At 37.4% G+C, this 8,826-nt stretch overlaps 1 long non-coding RNA gene across 1 annotated transcript; it reads left to right on the top strand.

Moving 5' to 3' along the window:
* Positions 1-48: 48 nt before the first annotated feature.
* Positions 49-8,427, top strand: LOC111570947 (uncharacterized). The gene is made up of 3 exons (XR_004847645.2): positions 49-341; positions 7,051-7,176; positions 8,152-8,427. It is a non-coding gene; the product is annotated as an uncharacterized LOC111570947 (long non-coding RNA).
* Positions 8,428-8,826: the final 399 nt, after the last annotated feature.

The raw sequence follows: 8,826 nt of genomic DNA, 5'->3' as shown, positions 1-8,826 counted from the left end.
ATTACTACTGCGCAGACTCCGGATTCGGATGACGTCACCAGCAAAAGATGGCACCTTTCCGGTAGAGGAGCCGAAATGGCAGCGGTTTGCCGAACGAACTTCTCCGTTGGACAAACTTTTGGATTTTTGATGTTTATCAACTGGAATATTTGAATTTTAAGGTGACAGAACGAACTGTAACGTGTCAGAACGCGTTTAGAACCGGTACCGGCGGAGTTATCGACCGAAATGAGGAAATATTCGGAGAAACTACACGGACAAATATTCGGAGACTTAGACCGGAATAAACTGGAATAAACCGGATTTTACTTCACTTCGACCGCCTGAACTCCTGCTGATCGGTAAGTTTCTCTCTTAGCGTAAATATTCAACACATAAGTTCACATAATGTTCAGTAATATTCATTTGCAGTTTGGTAGAATTATTAATTAATGCTTAAATTAGCCTCTGATTTGATGTTTAAGGAGAAAGTTAATGGAAACTGAGCAAATGAGAAAGTGAGGAACAGACCGGTTTCCTGCCAAAAAGTGATCCTCTGCTTATTTTCCATCTACAGCTGCTTTTATCTGAAACAAACAAATAAAAACAGCACGGAATGATTTCTTTTACTAATACTTTTATGTTTCTGTATTATTCTGCCTTCTCTGTGCTGTAAATTACAGTTAATTTATTTTTACTGGTTAAAATAACTTTAAAGAACAATTTATCTCAACTAATGTAGTTCCCACCTGTCAAAAAGTGTCTGTAGTCCCTTTATTGTGACTGAAATGTTAATAATGCATTAAAATAACGTGATTATTTTCATTTTGTAGCTGATAGGGCAGTCAGAAAAGACTTATTTTCTTTATTTTCTATTTAAATTCAATCAGTTCAATCAGTGCCTTCAGTAAGTGTCATTTTATTGGTATTTTCAGACATCTGAATAATTTTTAAGTACATTTATCAGCATTGTGGGGCATTTTATTAATTTTTGGAGACATTTTATGATTTGTTTTGATATTTTATTAATATTTTCAGACATTGAAATAATTTTCTGACATTCCATTGATATTGTTGGACCATTTAATAATATTTTGGGGCATTTTTTTTCTAATAATTTGTTATTATTTTTCACACATCTGAATAAGTTTTAGAACAGTTGTCAACATTTTGGGGCATTTTCTAAATATTTTTGGACATTTTATTAATATTTTTGGTATTTTATTTATATTTTCAGACATCTAAATAATTGTCTGACATTCCATTGATGTTGTTGGACCATTTAAGAATATTTTGGGGCATTTTCTGACATTTTGTTAGTATTTAGATATTTTATTCATGTTTTTCAGACATCTGAATATTTTTTAGGACATTTCTCAGTATTTTGAGGCATTTTCTAAATATTTTTTGGACATTTCATTAATGTTTTTTCGATGTTTCGTTAATATTTTCAGACATCTGAATTATTTTTTAGGGCATTTATCAGCATTTTTGAGCATTTTATTAATTTTGGGGGACATTTTATTAATGTTTCGATATATTCATTAATGTAAATTAATTCCAGAAACACTGATTTTCCTCCCTGTTGCCATCTGGAAAGCAGCAGGACTAACACTGAAGATAAACTTTTTGAGATGCTAACAGACAACAGTATCAAAAATGATCTTGTGCAAATTACAAACTTCACAAACTAAGATGTTTCTTCAGTTTACTTCAGGACTGATTCAGACAGTGGAGAATAATGATGTTTAAATCAGAAAAACAAACATTCATAGTGGATCCAGCTGGTCAGTGAGGACTACGTCAGTTTCATCTCCTCTGAAATGTGTGGAAACACAAATTTATTTCAGCAAGTTTGTGAAATTTAGAAAGCTGCAACCACAGAATTTGGTCTTAAATTGATCAATAGATGATGAAAATAATAAATGATGAATTTAATAGTTGAGAGCTGATTGGTTGATAGTTTTAAAGAACCAAACATATAATAATAATGATGAGCAGATTTATTTAGATTATTTCAACTCTTACAGTTCAAAATAACACAAGATAGATTTATACACATAGACACACACAAATGCATAAATACACATAAAAACACAAATACACACATACATTCACAAAGACTCATTCATAAATACACAAAGACACACGCAAGCATATATACAAACACACGCATGTGCAGTCATGGAAAAACCTACTAGACCACCCTTGTTTTCTTCAATGTCTTGTTCATTTTAATGCGTGGTACAACTAAAGATATATTACCTGAAAATGCAGCTGATTCCATCACACTTTATGTCCTGTTTGACCTGCTTCAGCTTCATTGTATCCCAGGGTCTATAAGAGGACATTTCATGTCATCAGCAGCACATGTAAAGTCCTAGAATGGTTTCCTGCTGACATTCAAGCTGTAGCACTCAAGAAGTTGTCAGCTCTCACATAACGTCTAAAACTAAAGAATTATGTGAAGCCACAAAGGCAACCATCATGAGTGAGAGACAGGTAGCGAAAAAACTGAAGGATCTCCAAGACAGTTGTTCATTACACCAAGAAAATACAAGCCTAACATGGTTCTACCAAACTGCTAGCTGGTCAGGAAACGTCTTTCTACCCCCCAGATGATCGTCACTCATCCGTTCCTGTGTCAGGAATCGTCATCAGACATCCAGGGACCTTAAAAATGAGCAGACACTGTGGAGAAATGGGATTTGTTCAGCAAGGAGAGTTGGAAAGCAACTTTTTGAAGCTGGTCTGAAGTCACACAGGGCAGGAAGAAGCCCTTCATCAAGGAAAGGCAGAGGAAAGCTGGTTACTCTTTGCTGGGATCACAAGGATTGGACTGTTGATGACTGGGCTGAAGTTCTCTACAGGGATGAATCCAGTTTTCAGTTGATGTCCACTTCAGCCAACTTACTGGTTAGGAAGAAGCCTGGAGAAGCTACAAACCAGACTGTCTGCCCCTACAGTAGAACGTGGGGGTGGATCAGTGACCATCTGGGGTAGTTTCAGTATGGGTGGAACAGGGTGAATGAACCAGGTCATGTTTGGGGTTACTCTAGAAAACAGTCTTCTTCCATCAGCAGGAAAACTCTTTCCTGCCTCCAATGACTGGATGGAGAACCAGAACATTGGAACCATGCCATGGCTGCTCAATCACCAGATGTAAATCCAACTGAAAACCTGTGGAAAATCATCAAACGCAAAATGGAGAACTACAAGCCTAAAAACAAAGCAGATTAGTTAGAATTAGTGCAACAGGAATAGGCTGCTGTGACAGCAGAACAATGTCAGAAGCTGGTGGAGAACATCCAAGACGCATGGATGCAGTCATCAGAAACAATGGTTATGAATCAGTACTAACTCCTGTGTGGATCATGGGACTAAAACAGACAGAAAAGAAAACATGGCATCCTAAAAGCTGTTTTTGGCAGAACAATGCCATAGATACTGATGGAAGAACTGAAGTGATTTTGGTTATTAAGAAAACCGTGGAAAAATCTGATATCAGCTCTGAAATTAAACTCTTATGAACTGTTTTTGTTATGTTATATTTTGTTTGTCCAAACAAATGTACCTTTAGTTGTAACAGGCATTAAAATGAACAAGAAACTGAAGAAAACAAGGTAAGGGTGGTCTAATCATTTTTACCATGACTGTATTCATACATACATACATACACAATGACACACACACTTACATACATATACACACAAACACACACAGATTCCCACATACAAAGACACACACACACACACAAGGACACATTCATATGTACACATGCAGACACACACAGAGAAATGTCATGTGTGTCACTTCTCTTGTTTTGTGTTTTATTTTGATAATTTTATGTTTCGTTTGTTTAATTTTGTGTCTTGTTTTAGTTGTTTTGTGTCTCATTGTCGTCATCTGGTTCCTCTATGTTGTGTGTTTGTCGCCTTTATCAACAGATTCTGGTTCAAACAGGATCAAACCTCCACATTTATCTAACAGCATCAGTTTCCATGTTCTCTTAGCTGGAAGCCTTAAGGTTTAATAAAACCACCAGCAGTTAGTAACGTTGCTCAACACTCAGATCAGCATCTCCACACAAATCTGATCACGAGTTTCATTTCCTGTTTGCGTCTTCAACCAGCTGCAGGTTTTATTCATCCAGGAGTTAAAGGAGCTGGAGGACAGAAAACAAAACAATAAAGTTGAATATTATTGATTATTTGTGTTCCTAGAATCTAAAAACCTGGAATCAACATGTTTCTAACAAGTTTTACCAACACTGGAACATCAAATGTTGTCTAAAGATATTCAACTATTTCTACTTTTAAAGACTCTACAAGCTCAAGCAGACAGTTTGGGTTTGTTTTTCTTCTCATCTTTAACATTTTGCATCTCCTTACTGTCGTTTGTGTCTCGTTTCTGTTGTTCTGTGTCTCTTTTCTGTAGTTTGTTTATCCTGTTTCTGTTTGGTGTCATTTTTGTAGTTTTGTGCCTTGTTTTGGTCATTTTGTGTCTTGTTTTTGTTGTTTTGTGTCATTTTGTGTTGTATATCTGTTGTTTTGTTTCTCATTTTTGTTGTTTTATGTCTTGATTTTGTTTTCTGTGGTTTTCTGTCTTGTTTTGGTCATTTTGTGTCTCATTTTTGTTGTTCTGTGTCTCGTTTCTGTTGTTTTTGTCTTGTTTTGGTCATTTTGTGTCGTGTGTTTGTTGTTCTGTGTCTTGTTTCTGTTGTTTTGTGTTGTTTTTGTGTCGTTTGTCATTTTGTGTCGTGTTTTCATTGTTTTGTGTCTCGTTTCTTGTATTATTAATTCTTTATTCTACCCAGTAGGATCAGTTGAGCACAATGTCTCATTTACTGTGATGACCTGGCAAGAGGCCTCAGCAGGAAGAAAGACAGGATGTCCCTGGTTGGTAAACTGAAGTTTAATGTACTGCCATAGCAAATAGAAGGCATGAGTAGTTCATCGTGAGAGGGGGAAGGTCTTGAGATAGTAAGGTACCCAAGATTCAAGACAGATAAAAAGAAAAGCAAGGTAATGAGAAGAAGCACCATCTTCAGCAGAGGTCCAGACTGCAGCAGCTGGAAAACCAGGACATTTCTGTTGTTTTATGTCTTGATATTGTTGTTTTCTGTGGTTTTATGTCTTGTTTTCATCATTTTGGGTCTTGTTTGTTGTTCTCTGTGTTGTCTCTGTTGTTTTGTGTCTCGTGTCTGCCATTTTAGATTTTGTTTTGGTCATTTTGTGTCTCGTTTTTTGTTGTTTTGTATCTTGTTTTCGTTGTAAAGCTAGCAGAGGTCCAGACTCTTTATTTATGTAACCTTTTTTTTTTTTTTTTTTTTTTTACCAGGTAAGTTAGTTGAGAACTGGTTCTCATTAACAATACTGAGCTGGTGGTGCTCCAGTCATGACTCTGAAACAGCAACAACATCTGGGTTAGGGCTGAAGCTAACAGAGGTCCAGGCTGAAGCTAACAGAGGTCCAGGCTAAAGCTAGCAGAGGTCCAGACTAAAGCTAGCAGAGGTCCAGGCTAAAGCAAGGAGAGGTCCAGGCTAAAGCTAGCAGAGGTCCAGACTAAAGCTAGAAGAGGTCCAGGCTAAAGCTGGAAGAGGTCCAGGCTAAAGCTAGCAGAGGTCCAGGCTAAAGCTGGAAGAGGTCCAGGCTAAAGCTAGCAGAGGTCCAGGCTAAAGCAAGGAGAGGTCCAGGCTAAAGCTAGCAGAGGTCCAGGCTAAAGCTAGCAGAGGTCCAGACTAAAGCTAGAAGAGGTCCAGGCTAAAGCTAGAAGAGGTCCAGGCTAAAGCTAGAAGAGGTCCAGGCTAAAGCTAGAAGAGGTCTAGGCTAAAGCTAGCAGAGGTCCAGACTAAAGCTAGCAGAGGTCCAGACTAAAGTTAGAAGAGGTCCAGGCTAAAGCTGGAAGAGGTCCAGGCTAAAGCTGGAAGAGGTCCAGGCTAAAGCTAGCAGAGGTCCAGGCTAAAGCAAGGAGAGGTCCAGGCTAAAGCAAGGAGAGGTCCAGACTAAAGCTAGAAGAGGTCCAGGCTAAAGCTAGCAGAGGTCCAGGCTAAAGCTAGCAGAGGTCCAGGCTAAAGCAAGGAGAGGTCCAGGCTAAAGCAAGGAGAGGTCCAGACTAAAGCTGGAAGATGTCCAGGCTAAAACTAGCAGAGGTCCAGGCTAAAGCAAGGAGAGGTCCAGGCTAAAGCAAGGAGAGGTCCAGACTAAAGCTAGAAGAGGTCCAGGCTAAAGCTAGAAGAGGTCCAGGCTAAAGCTAGAAGAGGTCCAGGCTAAAGCTAGAAGAGGTCCCGGCTAAAGCTAGAAGAGGTCTAGGCTAAAGCTAGGAGAGGTCCTGACTGAGGCTAGTTTGATAGCTCTGCTAGCAGGTAGACCAGCAAAGAGCAGGAGGTTTATTTTCAGAAACAGAATTCTTTCTTCATCAGTGGCGTTCCCAGATGGACACCAGGTGGCGCTAGAGCACCTGCCCCTTGCCCTCAGTATCAAGCAGGTACCCTCCGCGTCTCAACTTTTAAAAAAAATTTAAACATTAAACACACACAGGACCCGTGCCGCACCACGACTCGCCCCGCCCCATCTCGTAACGTGAACACGGGTAGCGGACACGCATGTGGCAGCAGCTGCACAGCTCATACAGACTGTAGCCACCAACCAGGGAACACGGAAATGAATCCAGTGTTTTGTTCATCAACCTCAGTTGCCACACGGTGCATTTATTTGTCTCTGTTGTGAAGTAGCCTGTCTCATGCAGCGTTAAACAACTGTGCCTAAATTAGCCAACTGCCTGTCTGCTTAACAAGCTGAACTACCCATAATAATAATCAATCAATCGACATAACGTGACGACGATGACCTCACGACCAATGTTATTTGGTGAACTGGTACAGCATATGATCAGTATACTAGAGCTGAATATTTAGTTTGTGTAGGTTTATTACTAGCCTACATCAGGTAGAGGCAACACTTGCTGTGACTTATTTGCTAAATGACAAACAGAAAAAGTAGTTTTCTGTTGTAGCCTAATGGCAGGAATCAGTCTTGATATTGTTGATCTCTTTTAATTTACCAATTGCAGCATGCCCAGAAGGGAAAGGATCAAGAGAGACAAAGAAAGGGATCTACAGCAGGGAAGCAGCTCTCTGCTCTCCTGGATTAAATAAACATCTAAGGAGGATGACGAGACAGATCATGAAGAAGAAAGGTCAGAGTCAACATCAGAGTCATGTTTAGGGCCTTTTCCTCTAATTTTATTGAGATATCTTAAAAGCTGTTCCTGATTTATTTTGTCAACAAAGTGATTTGATGGAACTAAATCAGGCAATAGGCTGTATTAGCAAAATATATTATTTTGTACTAACCATGAGTTACTTCTACGCTACAACACTTGCAGTAATTTTGTATTTACATTGATAGGCTATTATTAAAACTCTGACTTTTATTGACCCTTTATGTGTTATTATTAAGATGTTAAAATAAATACCATTACAGAAAATGTGTTCCTGATTTTTTTTTAAAAATTCTTCAAATCTCACACTGTTATATTAAGGCAGCCAGTAGTTCTACACGCCACACAAGGTGCCCTTTTTTCCCACTGAGCACCTGCCCTCCAACATGTCTGTGCACGCCACTGTTCTTCATTGTAGATTTTAAAGTCTGTAGGAGCAGCCAAGTATGCAGTTGTTGGTTGTAAAAGCAAACCTTCATTGACTGACTGTTAGTTTAAATTTGGAGACTTCGTAAAACAGTAAGAAGTGAAGAAATTCAGAGCACACTGACAAACAAACAGAGGACTGAGCTGGTGGCCATCTTTCTGTTGTTCTGTGTCTTGTTTTAGTCATTTTGTGTGTGAGGCTTCATCAGTCAGCTGTTTGGTTTATAAAATATCTGAAAATGGTGATAAATCTGAATTTCCTGAAGTCCAAGATGACAAAAGTGTCTTTTGTCTAAAGATGTTGAGTTTAGTGTCACAGAGGAGGAAAGAAAGCAGAAAATATTCACATTTAAGAAGCTGCAATCAAAGAATTTAGACTTTTTATTATTTAAAAATGCTCAAATCAATTAATTTATTATTTTAATAGTTAACAAATTTGCAGTCATGTTTAGGTGTCTGGACCAAATGTTTCATATTTCAGCTGACTGTCGTGTTTTAATCTGCATTTCTGATCTGTGTTTTCAGGAAATTCTACAGGATAAGATGGTTTCCTCTTCTCAGCTTTTAGCTCTGCTGCAGCACTGAGGAAAGCTGAAGCTTTACTGTCTATAAACACTGCACAAAATGTAGGTTTTTAACAGTTTCAGCTGCATTTTGTAGTGTTATTTTACAATGTTCCCTGTTTTGATCATTTAGATCTAAAAATCGTAAAATGACAGCAAAGAATGCAACATTTCACTATGAAATCACACTATTTTACTGGATTTAAATCAGCAAACGAAACGTCATCATTTTACAGATACCTGCAATAATTTGATATACTTGGTTCACCAGAAATAATTCTTTAAACTGGTGTTTTACTGATTTTGTAAAAATAAAGATAATGTTCCGAAAATAATAGAATAAAAATATTGACTTACAAGTTGACTGTGACAGAAAAAAGCTGCAAATAATGTCCACATCAAGGGTTTTATTTATTTTTTGTAATTTTGTCTTTTTATTTTTATATTTGAAATTTTTTAAAATTATTTTTTAAATTGCAATTAATGTATATTCGCTATATGGTAGATAATTATTTAAAATACAATTTTACAGAATTTCTCTGCTTTGTTAAATTACAGATAATAGATTAAAATGATTGAATATGAATATTAATTTACACTAATATATTAATTTTTAATTTTATTTTATAATTTTAAC

This window comes from Amphiprion ocellaris, chromosome 7 (assembly GCF_022539595.1).
Source record: "Amphiprion ocellaris isolate individual 3 ecotype Okinawa chromosome 7, ASM2253959v1, whole genome shotgun sequence".
NCBI classification, from domain to species: Eukaryota; Metazoa; Chordata; class Actinopteri; family Pomacentridae; genus Amphiprion; species Amphiprion ocellaris.
Note: the sequence above shows the minus strand (reverse complement) of the source record. Positions and strands in the feature narration are given on the sequence as shown.